Source organism: Ursus americanus, chromosome 21 (genome assembly GCF_024610735.1).
Source record: "Ursus americanus isolate L20-20 chromosome 21, mUrsAme1.1.p, whole genome shotgun sequence".
Taxonomy (NCBI): Eukaryota; Metazoa; Chordata; class Mammalia; order Carnivora; family Ursidae; genus Ursus; species Ursus americanus.
The window spans coordinates 47,349,254-47,369,257 of NC_142147.1; the positions used below are offsets into that span (position 1 = coordinate 47,349,254).

Below are 20,004 nucleotides of genomic sequence, written 5' to 3' on the forward strand. Positions count from 1 at the left end.
AAACACCGCTGTAAGACGGAGTTCACTCTCCTCTCAAGTCTGCTGCAAGGATAGCACAGCGCAAATAGGACGACACAACGCAAATGCCCGCCCGAGGGGATCGCTACACACACTGCGGTCTATTTGGATGACAGCAGTCTGCACAGGATGGGAACGAACACTCGGGCAGGGGAAACCGTACGAAGGGCTGTTTGCATGGACCGGAAGCTGAACATCAGCAACTTCACGGGGTTCAACAATGCAGTCATATGAATGAGTCTTGCCTATGTGATGTTGGGCAAAAAGAGTCAGACCCAGGAGTGCGCAACGGAGGACTCCATTTATACGTAAAGTACAAGAGCAGGCGGAGCAAACCTGTGCCCTGGGAGTCAGGACGGAGGTTCCCTTTGCGGGGTAATGACTGGGAGGGTGTGCACGGGGGCTGGGAACGGAGCAAATGTTCTTTGATCCAGGTCCTCGTTAAACCTGGTGTGTGCAGTTTGCAAAAATTCATCAAGCTTTACGCTCATGATGGGTGCATATTTCTGCGTCTATATGATGCCCCACAGATGTCCCTGAACACCATGGGTTAGGGTTGAGAGGCACAGAGAGGATGGGTTTCAGGGTGTTGCAGGCAGTGTCCTGGCAGGCAACAGAGAGCCTGCAGACTATCTGAAAAGCATGGATGGTTTGAGGAGCTGTGGGCAGGGCTAACCGGTCATGGATGTGGCGGCTCCTAGGGACTACCAATAGCTAAGAGGCGTGAAGGAGCAGGGGCAGGGCTGCCAGGACCCAGAAAGAGCCAGAACCGAGGCTGTGGGTGGAGGACAGGCCACGCCATGGAGCTGTGACCTTCTGCAGTGGAGCACAGCCAGCCGAGGTGATGTTGGGGGAACAAACCCTGAGACACCATCTTCTCCCTCCAGACTCTCAAAGACGCTTCCGTGGTGGCACCCGACTAGAAACCCTGAGGACAAGGAGCTCGCTGATGCAGCACAGAGGGGGCGGCCCTCAGGACGGACGACCAGGAGGGCCCCCAAGGAGGACCAGCATACTGGCTGCCATGCAGGGAGGTGGACCAGCGTGGCCAATCTTGCTGTTTTTCAACGGAACTTAGAAATCTGGACTTTGACACGCCATCTTTGCATTTGTAAATGCTGGCAACTCATTGAGAATATTTTTCAAGCATGGTGTGGGCCCAGGTACACGTGTCTGTGAGCCAACACTAGGAGGGGAATCCAGACCACCTGCTGGTAGAAGGGCAGCCCCTTCAAAGGGCCAGGTGTGTTGGGGAGAACAGTAGTGAGGACACAGTGGGGGTGGGTGTCTATCCTTTCAGTAGCAGGTATAATAGCACCAACAGGCACAAAATGAGTGAAAACTAAGTGTAATTCTGTTTTTTGTTGAAGGCACCGTGAACCACCCAACACCCAGACTTACTTCTTTGGGTCCACAATCCCCCCCTCCTCCCAATGACACAGTTGGTACTGCTGGCTAAGACCCAGTCCCACCCTAAAGACTCACACAACCGAGTGGGGTCAGTGGTAAGAAATTTGTCACCTAGAATACACTCAGGAGAGCTGGGACAGGCGTGAAAACCACAGAGGACATGGGAGCAGAGCGGAGGCTCCGACCCATCTGGGGCTGACATCCAGGGGAGTGTGGGAACCAGGACCAGCGGGGAAAGGACAGAATCTATGTGAAAGAAATGCAGGAAGTGTGAGCGATCTGGTGCACCAAGTACAGGGGCGACGAGGTCCAAGAGAGGATGGCGGGGGGGTCACAGAAGCCACATGGGGGACAAACAGACCTGATCCTGATACAGGAGCAAAGACGAGCCACTGAAGGGTTTTATGTAGAAAAATGGGACAATGAGTTCTGCAGTTTGGCAGGGATAAAGTCAGGCCTCCTCTTGGAGATTCAAGTGGTACTGTCCCTCCCAAAGTGGCCCTGACACTGACCCTGTGCCCCTTCCACTCCCTCCACCGGGATGCTCCTCGCTGCCATGGCCACTCCCCACCCACTCCTTCCAGCTGCAAGGTTCGCCATCGTGGTTGGATGGTGAATGAATGCACGAAGGAAGGAACAAAGACCCACCTTTCTGCATCAAGCAGGAGGCACCCACCCTCCAAGAGTCTCAGAGCAGCGGTTCCTCTCCCTTAGGGCCCTGACAGCACTGACCTTGTCTCCTTTACAGGACCATAAATTTCCCAAACACAAACACCGGGCCTGACCCATCTGGATGGCCCCCAGCACAGAGGGAATGGACTTTTATCAAATTTCTTCTCCGTGCCGGGGACTTTATGTGCCTTGAATCATCTCACAACAGAGTGGGGCACGAGTCATCATCACAATACCCTGGAGGAAGCAGCAGGTGCCTATGCGCAAAGCAACTCACCCACAACGGAGACGGGAGAGGGGAAAGTGGAGAGGCGAGCCCAGGACTCGAAGTCTGAGCCACCGAAGAACATGTGTACCTTCTATCGGCCCAGGTTACCTGGCAAGGCAGCTTTGCCTCTTGCTTTTTGACAGCATGAAAAATACGCCTTAATGAGAGTATTAACAAAACAGTGTGGAGCGCCAGCACCTGGGTGCCCAGGAGCACTTTCAGGAGAGGTCGCTGGGACTGAGTGGTGACAGGTGAGGGGGTGATCACCAGGGGAAGAAAAGGCTGCCTTTTTGGAAGGCAAGGAAGATTCGGATGGGGCTTTGAGCAGCTTGGAAGAACTGGGACAGCCAGTCAGACCCGGGCTATTCCACAGTTACTTAGTGAGTGCCTACTGTGCGCCGGGCACTGAGCGGAGTCCGGGGGCTGTGGCAGTGAACAAGACGAAGTGCTCGCCCTCAGGGAGGTGACCTCCGGGGGGAGGCAGCCGACGAACACCGCAAGGAAGTAAATGATAGGGTCCGTGAGCCGGTGGTCAGTGCTGCGCAGCTAAAGCAGGGAAGGGAGATGAGAAGTGTCAGGAGGGCTCTCTGGGGAGGCGACACTTGCACAGGGACCTGAAGGAGGTGAGAGAAGGAACTGAGTGCACATCTGTAGGAGGAGCGTTGAGACATAGGGAGCAGCCAGGCATGGGCCATGATGCAGGTGCACAGAACCAAAGAGCAAGGAAGGTGTGCCCAGACGGAGGACAGGGAGCAGGTGAGCAGAAAGCTAACCCGGAGGGAGGGGGCGGCATGTGGGCGTGGTGAGGACCTGGATCTTAACGCCGCTCGCCACAGAGCAGAGAAAGGACAAGATGTGACTTAGGTTTTAATGGGATCCCCGTGGCTATGAGTGGGAGAAAGACGTAAGGGGACCAGAGCAGGAGCACAGCGATGTGACCGCCATGACCCAGACCACAGGTGGCAGCACTCTGACCAGGGTATTCCTGGTTTCTCAAAGCTGGGACAGCCCAGATGTCCATCAGCAGGGTAACAGAGGGCCCCTGGGTGGCTCAGTCGGTTAAGTGTATGCCTTCCGCTCAGGTCATGATCCCAGGGTCGTGGAATCAAGTCCCAGTCCCACTTTGGGCTCCCTGCTCAGCAGGGAGCCTGCTTCTCCTTCTGCCTCTGACCCTCCCCCCTTCACCTATGCTCTGTCTCACTCTCTCAAATAAAATCTTTTAAAAACAAAACAAACAGGAGACCAGATAAACTGTGGGGTATTCATAGAAGGGATTACCACACAGAACAAGGAAGGAGCTCTTGATGACACAACAATGTGGAGAAAGCTCACAGTAATTATGCTGAGTAAAAGCAGTCAGACAAAAGCAAAGAGTTCCGGCTGTGTGGTTCCATTTACATAAAAGATGGGAAAATGCAAACTAACCTATAGTGACAGAAAGCTGACCAGTGGTTGCCTGGGGCGGGGAGCAGGGAAAGCAATGGGAGATTCTGGAGAAATTCTGGAGGGAGAGCTAATGGAATCTTAGACTGGATGGGGGTGTGAGAAGAGCTGCAGATGAGCCTATAAGGGCCAAGGGCAGGTGGCCCTACAACGTGCCACTTTGGCGTACTGATTTTTTTAAAGATTTTATTTGAGAGAGAAGGGACACAAGTTGGGGGAGGGAATCCCAGGACCCTGGGTTCATGACCTGAGCCGAAGTCAGGTGCTTAAACAACCAAACCACCCAGGCGTCCCTTGACTTTATTTATTTTTACTTTGGGTGGGGGGCAGAAGGAGAGGAAGGGAGAGAATCCTAAGCAGACAACGAGGGGCTCGATCTCACGACCCTGAAATCATGACCTGGGCCAAAATCAAGAGTCAGACACTTAACTAACTGAGCCACCCAGGCGCCCCTGGCATATTGATTTTAAAGTTATTTTAAGAGTCAGCCTGTGCAAGAAGGACACTCAGACCCTCCTCTGTCCCCCTGAAAGCAGGAAATAAATGTCCCATGTGAAAGATGCCCTCCCTGTACCAGGAAGTAAAGAGACATCCTTATTATCACCAGATATAGGAAATTCAGGACCAAGAAGGCTGTTTAAACAACCTTGTTACTTTTTATTAATTTACTACCCCAGGGCAAACTCTGTTTAGAATTCCTTAGTACTTGAAGCTCCCGGAAGTTAAGCTTTCTTTATCCAGTCAATTCTTCACAGATTTATGGTCCTTGTCTAAAAAAAAATATAAAAACTGTGTGCCTTGGTAATGACCAGGTCTCAGTTTCAATATTGGGCTTCCGTGGGCTCATACTTAAAACTTTGGGGTTTTTTTTCTCCCATGAACCTGTCTCATGTGCACAGAGGTGCACAGAGTGGAGGTGACAAAGTTGAATTCCCACATGGGGGCTTCAGGGACCTGTGGGTCTGCACGTGGCACCTTACAGGAGACAGGTGAATGGATTGTTCTGGGTCTCGGAAGGGAGGTGGGCCTGAGAGAGGAACATTCGGGAAACACAGAGAAGGCAGTGGTGTGCTGGTAAACTATGTACCGTAAAAAATTTGCATATAAGTGGACCCGTATTTTCAAGCCAGTGTTGTAGGTCAACTGTAGTTCCCTGGAAAGAAGTAAAAGCCCTCATTTGTTATTCTTGTCAAGCCCCGTGGTGTGCATACTCCCACCATGGCTGATCTCAAGGCTTGTTCGTTAGAGGAATAGTTGAGAGCTCACCAAGCAAGTAGGAGCAGGTTCCAGGAGCCACTGGAAGGGGCGGAGTCTGAACAACCCTGATAACTGACATTTGGCAAGTACCTACCCTGTGGCAACGGCACCATGTGCCCTGTCCCATCCAGTCCTCACAATAGGCTCTCCTCCTCTCAAATGACAGAAGGAAGCCTGAGGGGTGCTTCGTTCAAGGCCACAGCCACCAACCAGCAAGTGAAGAGCCTGGGATTCAAACCCAGACAGACAGACACACTGCTGAGCTCAGTGGTTTCAGGAATAAACAGTTTTATCAGGCTTTTACGCCAGTGCCTATTACGTTACCGACATTTCTTCACACTGTTCAATTCGTCCAGGAGCCCCAGATTTTAAAGGCGGAGTGACTACTCCAGTTGGGACAATCAGGACAAGGGACACTGGCAAAAGGGAAGGGGGGGTGGAGGCTGGGGGAGCTCACAGTGGGTGTGTCTCCAGAGGCCTTGATGCGGGGAAGCTCCAACCTTCCCGGGTCAGGACCCCTCCAGCACACCACAGGCCCTGCTGAAACAAAGGACTGCACCTGTGCTCACTCGGGATTCAGTCAGGTGAGCCCGAGGGAATCCATCTCCCTCCAAGTGCCCAAAACTGTGAGCCTCAGAGAACCTGAGGGCTATGAGGAGCCATGTTCTGGCCTCTGTGGGGAAAGCCAGTGTGCAAGAGACAAGAATGAATCCAGGGCACAGAGGCAAATGGGAGACAGAAAAAAATATTCCTGAGGCAGTTTGAGCCTTTGGTTCTGGGTGTCCCTAAGGCACAGCCCCACTTCTATCTTGGAATTCCCTTATAACAAATCCCTCAGTTTCCTTAAACTACCTCAAGGTGGCTCACTGCCCTGTGTTTGGGGAAAAAAAAAAAAAAAAAAAATCACAAGGCATGAACCTGCCTTGACAAGATGCCCCCTGCATTTCTCCTCCCTGACAGAGTGTTCTGTCATGACTAGACTCAGCTGTAAATAACAGAAAACCCCAAAATCAAATACCCTAAATAAGACAGAAGTTTAATTTGCTTTTATATAAATGGGGTCTGGAGGTGGAGTGCCCAGGGCTAATGTGGAACTTCATAATCAAGGGGACCGAGCCTCCTTTCACATTATTGCTGTCATCTTCAGTCCATAACTTGTGACCCAAGATGGCTGCTGGAGCTCCAGCCATCACATCTACATTCCAGTCAGTAGTGAAAAGGAAGAAAGGATTAGAAAAACTTTTTTAAGGGCAATTCCTGTAAGTCCCATATAATACTTTTACTTCTATTGGTCAAAATGTAGTCACATGGCCACAGTTAGTTCAGGGGAACGTAGACAATGTAATTTTTGCTGGGTTCCAATGTGTCCATTTACAAAGCAAGGTCTGTATTACCAAGGAAGAAAGGGGCATGGATATCAGGGACTCTCTTCCAAAATCTTACTCCTTCTGCAGAGGTGGAGGGCATCATGAGCCTTAAGATCCTCGGGCCCCCTAAACTGAGAAGTTCCCTGACAGATGTTTAGAGAACCGATTTCACCAAAAGGAAATCATCAACAGTGGGCCAGTGGGTGTAGCTCACTTGGGCCAGGTGGTGGCCCGGGGAATCAGCACAAGGCCAACAGTAGCCTGCCAGGTCCTTCCCTCCTGTCTTGTTAATCTTGCTAAGAGGCCTGCCTTCTCTCTTCTTCAGAGAGAAACCAACCCAGTCCCACCCAGGGCAAAGTCCCTTCCTGACCGGCTAGGAGCCAACACTAATCAATAACCCAGTCTTCCCATGTGGCAGCCACAGGGAGCGTTCACCTGTGACCCCCCCGCCCAATATACACCTCCACCACCATGAGGTGCCATTTACACAGAGCACATCCAATGGGGTTCCGCAAGACAGTGGCCTCCTGGTCCACAGAGTTATGTGGTGAGAACTAGATGGAGAAGGTGTATTCCCGTATCAGCTTCCAGAGAAGAGCTTGGTAAGGTGGCTCAGGATGGGGGGCATAATAACAAAAGCTTGACGCTGTTACAGCCAGAACAAGGTCAGAGCCAAGCAACAAGAAGAATCTGGTGGCATGTGGAGGACAGACTGGAGATGCCGGGATAGGAAGAGGAGCTGGAGGCCTCTCTGAGCCTCTGGGAAGAGTACAGAGGGTGCCCTGACCCAGGCAGCACCTTCTGAACTACCAGAACTAACTAGTCCCTTGGCCTAGGGACATTTGTTCTCTAGGGAGGAGGAATTGGGGGTGAGAGCAGAAAGCATCAGGGATCTTTTGGACACCTGGAGAAAGGGCAAGGGTGCTCGAGGCAAAGGGAAGAGCAGGGGCAAAGGCATGGCTGCACCCTTCTTGTGGTGTCCCTAAACCAGCAGACAGGCACGTGGCTAGAAGAACTAGCCGCCTTTTGGAAGGCACGTGGTTGAATTTCAGAAACATTATGCTGAGTGAAAGGAGTGCTCAAAATGTACGGAAGGTGCATTCAGGTAATTCAGCTAATAAATCCTTAGGGAGGCAAATCTAATCTTTCTAAAAGGCACATTAGTGCCTGCCTGGGGTGGGGGAATTAACTGCAAAGAGGCACGAAGGTATCCTTTGGGGTCACGAAAATGTTCTGTATCTTGACTATGGTGGTGGATACATGGGTCAAAATAGACCATAATTTGTACTTAGAATGGGTGCATTTTAATGGATGTAAATTGTACTTCAATAAAGTTGATTTTTTTTTTTAATTTGATCTGCTCCATCTTTGCCCAAACTTCAAAGTGTGGCACATGGCCCTCCTCTACCAACTTTCCCTGGTAGTTCAAGTCTACTGTGACCTGTTTACGAACTCAGCTGTTCCCACATTAGAATCATCTGTGGAGCTTCTGCCCCCAGGGGCACAAACCTAGACCCACCTCTGCAGAATACTGATTGAGTGGGGCTGGCATGGAGCCCAGCTACCTGCAGGCTCACCAAGCTTCTGCTGAGGATTCTGATACAGAGGAGCAGAGAGTTCTCTCTCTGACATATAATGCACCTGCCACACCAATCAAAAAAGTATGTGCTCAGTGCTTCCTGTGGGCCCTTGCGTGGGGAACTTGGGATGCAGAGAACACAGCAGCATCCTTACTCTGGGTAGCTCAGAGCAGCTGTGGAGGCGTTCCCTCAACTAAACGTGATGAGTGCCACAAAAAGCAGTGGGAGTGCAGTGCTTTGGGGGAGGGGCAGGTGGTAGATCGTTATCAAAGGGACAGTAGAGGAAGTTGAGGGTTTTTTGCCTGCTCAGTAATTAGGGTATTGTGGCTGCAGCCACATACAGAGTAGACGCCTCCATAAACCCTGGCAGAAGTCAGAATGGAAAGGTCAGCAGAGGTCAGGATACAAAGGACTTCAAATACCAGACGAAAGATGTCACTGTTTTCCTCTGGACAAAAGAAAATAATTTAAGGAACATAGTTGTCGTTTTCTGGCATTGATTCATAGGATAGAAATCTCTGAGTATGAATTTCTATGAGTACCACACATTTTTACTAAAAACAGTGTGTCACATACCCTACCTGTAACCCTAACCCTACCCCTAACCCTCTGGAGAGGTCTTCGAATTGCAGTGTATGAAGCACATACACTCACCCTCACCCTAGATCTGAGAAAATGGGTTCCTCAACACACAATTTTTTTAAAAGCGAGAGAAGAAGCTAGTTATTCTGAAGAAGATTCCAAATATTTAAGAACTGTAAATATTCCTGAAAATGGTGTGAGAGATAAAAAGAACCAACTGAATACTTATTTAAAAAGTATTTAGAGGGGCACCTGGGTGACTCAGTTGGTTAAGCGACCAACTCTTGTTTTCAGCTCAGGTCATGGTCTCAGGGTTGTGTGATCCAGCTGAGTCAGGCCCCGTGCTCAACGTGGGGTCTGCTCCTCTTCTTCTGCCCTTCTTCCCGCAACACCTCCCCCCCACACACACACTTATTCTAAAATAAATTAAAACCTTAAAAAAAAAAAAAAAGTATTTAGAGCCCCAAATCCCTTCCTTGCTTCAGCTGGGTAGATAGCAGCCATGCCTATACACTCACTCCAGCAGAAGTCTGAGGATTTGTTCACTGGAGAGGTCTCAAACTGCAGGATGCCAGGCAAATACCCTAACCATACCTCTTACCCCAAACCCCTCACTCCTAACCTTAACTTTCTGTAGACGTCTGTGAACTGCAGGATACCAGGTACATACCCTCACCCTCATTCTGACCCTAACCCTAGAAAAGGGAGGGGGAGATGTGTCAAATATACGCAATGGAGTATAAGTCAGCCTTTAAAAAGAATGAAATCTGGCCATTTGCAACGATGTGGCTAGAGCTGGAGAGTTATGCTAAGCAACATATGTCAGTCAGAGAAAGACAAATACTGTATTATTTCAATCATATGTGGAATTTAAGAAAGAAAACACTAGCATAGGGAAATAAAGAGGCAAAACAAGAAACAGACTCTTTACAGAACAAACTGATGGGGAGGTGGGTGGGGGGATGGGTCAAATAGGAGATGGGGATTAAGGAGTGCACTCATTGTGATGAGCACCAGGTGTTGCATGGACGTGTTGCATCACTACATTGTACACCTGAAACTAATTTTACACTATGTTAACTAATGGGAATTTAAATGAAAACTTGAAAACAGTGTGTCAAGACAATCCATTTTTGGTAAGAAACACTAAAACAGTGACTCTCCACATATATAAGAATATTATAGTCTCATCTAGTTTTTCTTACGTTAATGGCTCCTAATACTCACGTTTCAAGATATAATTTTCAAGGATTCACAACTCTATATTACATTTAGCTTCAATACAATTACTAATCCAAATCAACCAAAATGATGACCACCTGAAATTGACTTTATAGAGGGAGTGCCAAACAGGTGAAAATAATTTTCCTGTCTTTTTGCTTTTTAATGTAACTACTAGACAATTTTATTATTTTTTTGTAAGATTTTATTTATTTGACAGCGCCCGAGAAGAGCACAAGTATGGGGAGCGGCAGAGGGAGAAGCAGGCTCCCTGCTGAGCAGGGAGCCCAACACAGGGCTGGATCCCAGGACCCTGAGATCATGACGTGAGCGAAGGCACACGCTTAACCAACTGAGCCACCCAGGGCGCCCACTAGACAATTTTAAAACACATACGGCTCACATATTTCCATTGTTCAGTGTTGCTTCCCATTTCCCAAAGGCTGACGACACACGGCTCTCAGTTAAGCCTAAGCGTACACATACAAGATTGATTTTAAACCTTCGCGGGGCGGGGGGAAGGGGGGAGTTTGATAAACCACGGTAAAAATTAAAATAGTAATGGGTAGCATTGAAAATGAGTGTGTCCATACACCAAGCACATATGCGTCCATATTACCTCACTGAATCTGCCTGGTGCCCTTGGGTACGGGTGTATCTACTGTGCAACAGATTACTCTGAATATTCACGGTTTAAAAAGTTATCATGGCACACAGTTTCCGTGTGTCAGGAACTTGCGGGCCACTTACCTGGGCAGTGCTGGCTCACAGCCTCTCGAGTTTTCAGGCAGGATGATGGCGTGTCTGGGGTAGAAGACCCACTTTCAGAATGGCTCATTCCCGTGGCTGTTGGCAGGAGGCGCCAGTCCCCAGCCAGCCAGACCTCTCCATGGGGCTGCATTTAGGGGTCAAGGAATGCAGACAGAAGAGCCTGAGGCTGGGCCGCGGGAAGGGAGGCTGTGAACTGGGGCTTGGAGGTCCGGGAGCCGCCTCGCATGCGGCAGAGCTGGGAGGCTGGCGGAGGCTGCTGGGGAGCCTCGGCAGCACCCCCTCCTCCCTGCCTTCGTCGCGGGAGGAGACCCAGCGCGGAGCGAAAGCCTCTTCCCTCCTTCTCTGGGCCATGGCTTCCAGACGGCAGCCCGCTGGGAAAGGACAAATCCTGATTGGCCAAAGGCTGAGCCAATCAGATGCTCCCGGTCCCAGGAACAGTCATGTGACCTTGCTCTGGCCAATGTCGAGTGAGAGGAAGTCTGATGGGGGATGATGGGAAAGATTTTATTGGATCTTGAAGGGAGCTTCCCTTTTTCTGCCTGAAGCCTCCGTTGTTAGCACGTGGTGGTTATCTTGGCCTGTGTAGGGAGTCGGCCTCCGGGCGCAAAATGCTGAGAGCCGGGAAGCAAGATGCAGAACCTGGGATTTCGGAGTTATCACTGAGCCACGGTGTTGACCAGCCCAGGAACTGCCCCATCATAGGAATCCCTGCTACACAGGCTAGTACATGTCAGAGTTTCAAACCATTTTGAGTTAAGACACCCATTTTATGCAGCCAGAAGCATCCAAACATGTTTTTGTTTTTGTTTTGTTTTTGTTTGTTAAAGATTTTATTCATTTATTTGACAGAGACAGCCAGCGAGAGAGGGAACAAAAACAGGGGGAGGGGGAAGAGGAAGAAGCAGGCTCCCAGCGGAGCAGGGAGCCGGATGTGGGGCTCGATCCTAGGACGGTGGGATCACGCCCTGAGCGGAAGGCAGACGCTTAATGACTGAGCCACCCAGGCGCCCCCATCCAAACATTTTTTTTTTAAAGATTTTATTTATTTATTTGACAGAGAGGGAGACAGCCAGCGAGATAGGGAACACAGCAGGGGGAGTGGGAGAGGAAGAAGCAGGCTCATAGCAGAAGAGCCTGATGTGGGGGCTGGATCCCATAACGCCGGGATCACGCCTTGAGCCTAAGGCAGACGCTTAACCGCTGTGCCACCCAGGCGCCCCCATCCAAACATATTTTGAAGCCTGGTTTGCTCATCTGATCATACCCCAGGCTCAGTTAAGCGTGGGATGGAGTGAGGAGAAGGGACACAGGTGGAGAGCTAGAATGTCCATTAAAATGTTTTAAAATACCAGATGGATATTAAGGGGAAGAAGCCCAACCCCACCCCCCACCCCGCAGTAGACTTGAAGACTGGAGTCCTCACCATTGTAGACTCCTCAGCTTTGCAAGAACACAAGAGTTTTTCAAATGTAACTCTGAGAGGCAAGGCCATTATCCAAATGTAGATATTTTCCAAAATGCGGGCTAGCGAAATGTCACCATTAACCTCCAAATGGGATATAAAGTGACTGGTTATTAAGTCTGAAAGATGGCCCAGGTTCAAAGCCAGCCTGGAACAACTCAAACCAAAGTTTTTATTTTTCTCTCCTACTTTGTTTCTTTATCTTGGTGGGTGAAAAGTGTTGCATGCCTTGTGTTTACCTGTTAATAATCCTATTATTCATAAGCTTTGCACAGTGGCACTGTCAGAGCCAATGATGTTTATCTGAGGCGTGATTACTGCCAATTGAAAACTTTCCCCAATAATCCTAGAATTTGCATTTCCTGTGCATTGTGAAAGTTTTTACCATGTTACAGCTGCTTCTTTATACTCATAGTGCTCAAGATGTTGACTGGAACTCCAGGCTGTTCTAACTGCTGGTAACAAAAACCTCAGCAAGGTAAGAAAGAGAATATGTTCTGTCCTCTTCTGCAGCTTCAGAAAAGCAGACTCTGACTCATGAGACCGTCCTTGTAAATGTATTCCCAACAAAGAAGTCTTATAAGACACCCAGACTTCAACGATTGATGTTGCTGCATCCTCTGACAGCCACCTTCAAACTCCTACATTAGTTTGCTAGACCTGCCATAACAAAATATTACTGAGTAGACCAGTGGCTTAAACATCAGGAATCTTTTTCTCGTGGTTCTGGAGTTGGAAAGTTCAAGATCCGTGCTGGCAGAGTTTGTTTCTTCTGAGGCCTGTCTTTGGCCTACAGATGGGCAACATCCTTCTGTGTCCTCGGATGGCCTTTGCCCTGTGTGCACATATCCCTGGTGTCTTTTAGTCTTCTTATGGAAGTCCTGTTGGATTAGGCCTCCACCCTTATGACCTCATTTAAAGTTAATTACCTCTGGGTAATTGAGCCTGGCTGGCTCAATCAAATAAGCATCTGACTCTTGATTTCAGCTCAGGTTGTAATCGCAGGTTCATGAGATCAAGCCTCATGCTGGGCCCTGTGCTCAGCATGGAGTCTGCTGGAGATTCTCTCTCCCTCTCCCTCTGCTCCTCCCCACCACTCGTGTGTGCATGCATATGCTCTCTCTAAATAAATAAAGTCTTTAGAAAAAAAAGTTAATTACCTCTTTAAAGGTCCTGTCTTCAATACAGTCACATTGAAATTTAGGACTTCAACATATGAATGGGGAGGAACCAAACTTCAGTCCGTAACACCTCTAAAATCTGGATTGCTTGTCTTAACTAATAATCTGTTGCCCTTGCTAATAATATGTACATCGACACTCCCTTTTCCTGAAAAGTACAAGGACTTGGGAGTTTTCATTGTCTTTTCTCTCTCCTCCCAACCTCGTGGAGCTAAAAGGAACATCATAATTCTGCCAGACCTTCTTATTCAAACAAATAGTGTCGCGTCACTTAAATTTGTGTTTTTCTCCTATTCATCTATGGGCTGTGGCTGAAACAGCAGCGCAAGAAAATTGCTTTCACATGGGAAATGCTGGCGCACCTGTATTTTCTAAATGTTGAGAGAGTAGGTCTGGTGCTGCGACATGCTTGTGCATCTGATTTGACTTAGGAACTGGATTGCTTCCAATTCTGAGAGGCTCAAGGGGACAGACCCAGCCTAGGGAAAGAGAGCTAGCTGGGTGGGTGCATTCTGATGGGAAGGAAAAGGAAGCCGATTCCCTCAGGCCGCCCAGGCTGAAGATCTGAAGTTGCAGAACTGACCTACTGGGGGAGCTGCTACCGCCACCATCATAGAAAAGTGGGGAATCGAAAAGCTGCTGCTCCTGGCGTTGTTGGCTCCAGAACCACGCCACGTTTTCTAGATTCACACAGAAAAGAGCCTCTCAAAATGCACAAAGCCAGTCACTGGCGGTGCTTGTCAGAATCGGTGGCAGAAGCATCATCAGTGCGACTCCCATTTCACTTCCCTTTTCCAAATCTCATGAGATATGTCACATTGGCAGAACCCTGGCTTCACGGGGAGTGAGGAAGTGTGGCTTTAGCTTCCCGGCCTCTGTAGCACGGAAAGGCACGGGAGAAAGAAGGCTTGAGCAAACAAATCCACAATCTAAAACCCCTGGGACATTTTCTCTTCGGCTTCCTACAATCAGGGGGAAACCCATATCTGGTCTTTCCCTTGCATAAGTAGGGCCTGCTTTGCGGAAAAATCTCCAGATAATCTCTAGTTTCTTTGTACTGACTTTTCTACCAGCAACTGGGTGGAGACTTAAGAGCTCAATGAATATCACCCTTCATCCTGACCTAAAGGCAGAACCGATATATAGAGAGAGAGATGCAGAAGTAAAAAAGAGAAGACAACATGTTGGCTTTATTACCTGAACAATAAAGAATTATCAGGAAACATGATGGAGCTGTGGGGCCCAATGGGTTTGCCATCACCTCCCCCTTTTTTCTGCTCCCTTAAATTGAGCACCTTAATTTAGGATATAAATTTGGCTCTGTGTAACAGATTCAAAATAAGAATAGCTTTAATTACATATAAATACATGTAAATGTATTTCTCTCTGCTGTAACAGTGCAAGCTGGTGTACAGCTCTGCTCTGTGACGGTGTCAGGAGCCTGGGCTCTTCCATCCTGTTCTTGGCCATCCCTGTGGTGCTGTGCTTGTCCTCATGGTCCAGGATGCCACACCACCGTGTCCCCACCGTAGCCCGAAGAAAGGGAAAACAAGAAAGGAAGGGCCCAGGCTTTAAGGGCATGACCCCAAAACTGCACTTCTGCTCACATCTCATGGACCAGAACCTGGCCTCCGGGCCACGCTTGCTGCAAGGGAAGCTGGGAAATTTATTCCAGGCAACCATGTGCCCAGCGAGAATTTCTTTAACTGTGAAAGAGGGGGCTCATAGATCAGGGGTGAGGGCCCCACTAGTTTCTCTTCCATATAATCTTACTTGTGGTAGGCCCTTTATCACATGGCAGGAAGTGGCAGACTAAAATGGACTATTTCTAGAGACAGGCAAATCCAAAAATGGAGGGAGGGCATCTCTGAGCCACACAAGCTGTTTCCTCTCCCAGACTCATCAATCTCATAACAAGGAAGTGGGACAAAAGCTGTAGCCTTATTCCAACTCCAGGTTTCTAACTGGGGCACTATTGGCATTTTAGGTGAGACGAGTCTATGTCGCAGAGGACAGTCCCCCTATTATTGTGAGGACATTTAGCCCAGTAAACATCAGTACTGTTCTGTCCTCAGGCAGGGTGACAACCAAAACGAAAGCAGATATTTCCAAACCCCTGCAAGGATCTGGGGTTGCCCCTGACCAGTCTTTCCATGGAGACATGAAACATATGGGATAAGACCTCACCCTATCGAAACCTAGCCCCTGGCGGGACAGGGGGTCCTTTTGGCCTTCCGGCTGCCTTTTACAATTCAGCTTTGTCCAGAGCCCCCCAGCACTGGCTACTTATCCTGTTATTAGTGAAATGATGCTTTACTGCTCCCCTCCAACACACCAAGCCCTTGCGCATGCGTACCAGGAGACATGAATGATGATGTTGCAAGGGCTAAAGGAGCCAAGAAAACAGGACCTGACCTGTGCCTCATCCCAGGACAGCAGGAAGTGAGGCTGGCTTGGAGTAAGTGTGCCTTAGGAGCGTTTGGCCTTGGACAATGTATCGAACCACACTCATTGTATCCCTTTTTCTTCCTGTGAAGAAGTAGAAACAGTATCTAACACTATGGATGTTAGGAGCCCCATGTGACTAAAAGATTGGTGTGTGTAATGCTTAAGATCACAGATTCTGGAAACCAGCACCTGGGTTTGCCCAGTCATGTACCAGCTGCGTGGCCTCTCATAAGCTGGCTACCCTCTCTGTGCTTCATTCTCCTCCTCCGTAAGAGGAGAATGGCAACCCCTGCCCTACAGTGCTGCGCCCCACTCAGAGTCAAGTTGTCTGTAAATGCTAGCGTTTGTCATTGTCATTGTCATGACTCTCTCCTCCAAGCAGGACTCATGTTCTTTTGTAAATGCTAGCAATTGTCATGACTCTGTCCTCCAAGTGGAACTCGTGTTCTTTTTTTTTTTTTAACTCTATAGACATTATTTGAATTTCACGAATTTTTCCATTAATGTCCTTCTGTTCCAGGATCCAATCCAGGATCCCACATTGCATTTAGTTTTCATGTCTCCTGAGTCTCCTTGTGACAATTTCTCAGTCCTACCTTGTTTTTTCATGGCCATGGTCATTTTAAGGAACACAGGGTATTTTGTAGAATGTCCCTCAATTTAGGCTTGGCTAAGTTTTTCTCATACTTAGACTGCGATTCTGGGTTTGGGGGGGATATCATGGAGATGAAGTAGCTCTCCTCCCTCTCCCACCCCTCCCCTCCTCCTCCTCCTTATCCTGCTTCTCCTCTTCTCCTTTTCCTCCTCCTCTTCTTCCCCTTCTTCTTCCCCTTCTTCCCCTTCTTCCTCTTCCTCCTCCTCTTCTTCTTCTTCTTCTTCTTCTTCTTCTGCTTCTGCTTCTGCTTCTGCTTCTGCTTCTTCTTCTGCTTCTTCTTCTGCTTCTTCCTTTTCTTCTTGAAGTGTTCTTCTTATATCATTTCAGGGCCTACATAATATCCACATAACATCACTAGCCAGGTTAAACTTGCTCCGTTGGCTAAGTTATCTGACTCTAGTGAAAGAGAAGTGACTCATTAGATGTTATATCTGCCATTTGCATTGTTTTCCTACTTAGTTAATCCTTTCCCCAAGTTACGTACGGACTTGATGATGGTTTGTTATGATTTCTGCAAATGTAACTTAGCTATTTCTTGGAGTATCAGCAAGGGTTGATTTCAACTCCATCCTACCTTGATTGGGCCATAAAGGCAAGCTACGTACTGATTGCTCCTTGTCGTCTTCTCTTTCTCCCTCTCTCTCTCTCTTTCTTTAAATAATTTTTGAAAATTTTAATGGCTTTTTTTTTAAAAAGCTCAAGACACAAAATTTACCATCTTAACCATTTTTTAAAGATTTATTTATTTATTTATTTGACACAGAGATAGACAGCCAGCGAGAGACAGAACACAGGCAGGGGGAGTGGGAGAGGAAGAAGCAGGCTCCCAGCGGAGCAGGGAGCCTGATGTGGGCCTCGATCCCAGGACCCTGGGATCATGCCCTGAGCCGAAGGCAGACGCTTAACGACAGAGCCACCCAGGCGCCCTCCCACTGCACCATTTTTAAGGTGCAGTTCAGCAGCAAGTGTCTTCACATTGTGGTGCAACGGATTAGGGCGCATGTTCTTTTGATGACGCACCACAATTGTTTGCAGTTATGTGGACAGATACGTTCCATTTTCATCGTTACATTTTTGCTATCATCTGCATTGATGCAAGTAGCCTATTAGGATGTATTTTATGGGTGTTATTGTTTAAAAACTGAGTAGAACTTCTTTTAGATGAGTCATTTTTAAGCAAAATATTGAGTAAATAAATAAAAGTGCAAGTGGAGTGCGCACATAGAAGGAATTATGATGTGGTATGAGGAAGGCTGAGGTTTGGGGAACACAGACCTGCTGAATCCTCCTCCTCCCCCAAGGCATCCCTTATCCAGCCTCAGTCTCCACTAGATCCTGAATCACGTGCTCGCAGAAAACTCTGTTTTTCACCTTCCGTTTCCATCAGAGTTCTTTGGGAAGCAAGTAACTGAATCGCAAGTCAAACTTCCGGGAAGATCAATGGGAATATATAGACTCAGATGACACAAAACTGGCTTCAGGCACAGCTGGATCTAGGTGTTTAAGTGATGTCATCAGAAATCTGTCCATCTACTGGCTTGCTTTCTTACGTGTTAGCCTCATTCTAGGCAGCTTTTCTACTCATGGTAGAAAGAGGGCCCCCAGCTGCTCCACACTAAGTTCCCTCGGCTTTGTGAGCCAGACAGAAAGAAAATGCTTTATTCCCCAGAGTTCCAATAGAAGTCTTCTGTTTGCTTTTCCTGGGCCTGTGTTGGCTGGTGTGTGCAGCTATCACTGAGGCACCGGGTTGAAATGCTCTTATTGGTTAGGCTTGGGTCGTGTGCCCAACCCTCCCCCAATCACTGTGGTTGGAAGATGAAGTGCTCTAATTGGCCAGGCCTGGGCCTCCTCTCCCTGGAACTGTGAGAAGGCTGGTTTCTCAATGCAAACTCCAGATGCTCTTATCCCAGTAAAAGAGCTTGAAAGCTGGACAAGCTAAAACCCCAGACTCTTCATCCTCAGACGGTTATTGATCCTGTTGTAAATATTTGCTTACCACCCATTGATAATCCCCTGGCTTGGTTAATCGCCCCAGCAGGCCTTCACAAAAATCATTTAAAAAGGCAGTGTGGGTAATGCTAATAAAGATATCACCAAGTCACTTGATAATGACTATTTTCAAAGACTTGTGGGTGAAACTTTGCCCCAGGGTAGAACCTGGACCTCTTTGGGAGGGAAAGGCATGAGCTGCTGAGTCAGATAGGAGTTCAAATTCCAACATTCCCATGACACTCACTCACTTACTCCTTGTTCATCCACTATAAAAAAAAAAAAAATTACTGAGCACCCTTGATATGCCTGGCACTGTTCTAGACACTTTGGACACAGCCAGACAAAATCTGGACAAAACCCCTACCCTCCTGACGTTCTAGAGAGGTGGGTGTAGGACAGCGGAGACATAATAAACAAATGGACAAAGAAATGAATAATTTCAGATAGTAGTAAATATTGGAAAGAAAAGAGGGGCGCCTGGGTGGCGCAGTCGTTGGGCATCTGCCTTCGGCTCAGGGCGTGATCCCGGCGTTGTGGGATCAAGCCCCACGTCGGGCTCCTCCGCTGGGAGCCTGCTTCTTCCTCTCCCACTCCCCCTGCTTGTGTTCCCTCTCTTGCTGGCTGTCTCTCTCTCTGTCAAATAAATAAATAAATAAATCTTAAAAAAAAAAGAAAGAAAGAAAGAAAAGAAAACAGTGTGTCTTGCTAGCAAGAAGCTGGGACCTCCCCTGTCGCAGGCATTAGGGAAGGCTCTTTGGAAGAGTTGCTATTTGATTTGACACTGGAACAATGAGACGCAATCAGCCGTGAGATGATTTGTGTGAGGTGCTAAGAAAAGGGAGCAGCAGGGACTAAGGCCCTGGGGTGACTCCCTCCAAGAACAGACAGAAGCCATTGTGAGTAGCTGTGTGAGGTTAGGTGAATTACTTAATCTCCATGCGCCACTGGGAAACGAGGATGATCATTCTGAGCCCGCAGGGTTGCTATGAGGATTCAATTAAACAACAATCCCTAAAGGTCAAGTGCCGTGCCCGGCATATGGTGGGTGTTCACTTAGTTTCAGCAATACAATTATTGAGGAGGAAAGGATGGATCCAAAGGATGAGAGAAAGAAGCTTTTGGGGCTTATTCTCCCAGAGTCCAAAATTCAGAATATTGTATGAGCAAGGCCCTGAGAAGGGGCTTCTGAACGTGCCTCCATCATATTCTGGATACCAATAGCAATAGTTCGCATCAGGTTAATAGCTACCGCCATTCATGAGCCCCTACTCTACGCCAGGCACTCTGCTGGGCATCTGATGTCCTTGGGCCCCTCTGACCGAGGCGGTCACTATTATCAACATCCCCATTTTACAGGAGAAAATGGAGCCTCAGAGCTGATAGTCCCAGAGTCTGGAGCCAAGACAGGTGGCAAGCAAGGTCCCGGCCACCCCCTACCTGATGACCTTTGGCCATTCCTCTCCTCTGATGCGAATTGACAGAGGCAGGACAATTCTGCCCCACCCTCCACCTTCATCATTCTCCCCTCCAGGAGGGCTGGAAGGGGGAGGCAGAAAGGAAAGGGAGTGAAACCCCAGAACCCCTTCTCCCAGAATCCTGCCCCTGAGTGCTCCCCACCCACCACTACCATTAACCCAGTGCTAGAGAAGAGTGCAGGTCTGGGTGGCGAATTCCCAG

The 20,004-nt window shown here is 48.5% G+C and overlaps 1 protein-coding gene and 1 non-coding gene across 3 annotated transcripts in view; one reads left to right on the top strand and one right to left on the bottom strand.

Annotated features, from left to right (window-relative positions):
- CEACAM20 (CEA cell adhesion molecule 20) overlaps nt 1-10,953 on the bottom strand; it is a 75,942-nt gene extending 64,989 nt beyond the window's left edge. For both annotated transcript variants that reach the window (XM_087870884.1, XM_087870877.1), the window contains exon 1: nt 10,569-10,953. The gene's annotated coding sequence lies outside the window, so the exon portion shown is untranslated. The remainder of the gene's footprint in view (nt 1-10,568) is intronic.
- A 1,361-nt stretch (nt 10,954-12,314) lies between these two features.
- LOC123785014 (U4 spliceosomal RNA) lies at nt 12,315-12,448 on the top strand. Its single transcript, XR_006777584.2, has one exon. It is a non-coding gene; the product is annotated as a U4 spliceosomal RNA (small nuclear RNA).
- The last annotated feature ends 7,556 nt before the right edge of the window (nt 12,449-20,004 follow it).